Below are 353 nucleotides of genomic sequence, written 5' to 3'. Positions count from 1 at the left end.
CAGAGCCGCGGCTGCGCCGGCGCTTTGCGGCCAGCGCGGTCGGTCACTGCAGCAGCAGCGAGCGGCGGGAGCGTGGAGGCCTTACGGGCGCTGGACTTACACGCGAGCTTTGAGACGCGGGCGCTTGTGCCCTGCGAGGGTTATCCCTCAGCTCGGCCGCTCCCCCCATAGCCCACCGCAACCCTCCGCGGCCTGACTCCGACTGGGAACAGAGCCAAGCTTGACACACCTGCCTGGTTACTTTTAACGTTAGTTTCCTAGTGACTGCTCAAAGCAAGGGCAGGTACAGGAGCAGATTCAAGCGCTTCACAACAAGGAACGAGCAAGATCATTTCATTTAGCAGTGTGGCTCT

The sequence above is a fragment of the Athene cunicularia genome (genome assembly GCF_003259725.1).
Source record: "Athene cunicularia isolate RWA chromosome 2 unlocalized genomic scaffold, athCun1 chr2_part1, whole genome shotgun sequence".
NCBI classification, from domain to species: domain Eukaryota; kingdom Metazoa; phylum Chordata; class Aves; order Strigiformes; family Strigidae; genus Athene; species Athene cunicularia.
Note: the sequence above shows the minus strand (reverse complement) of the source record.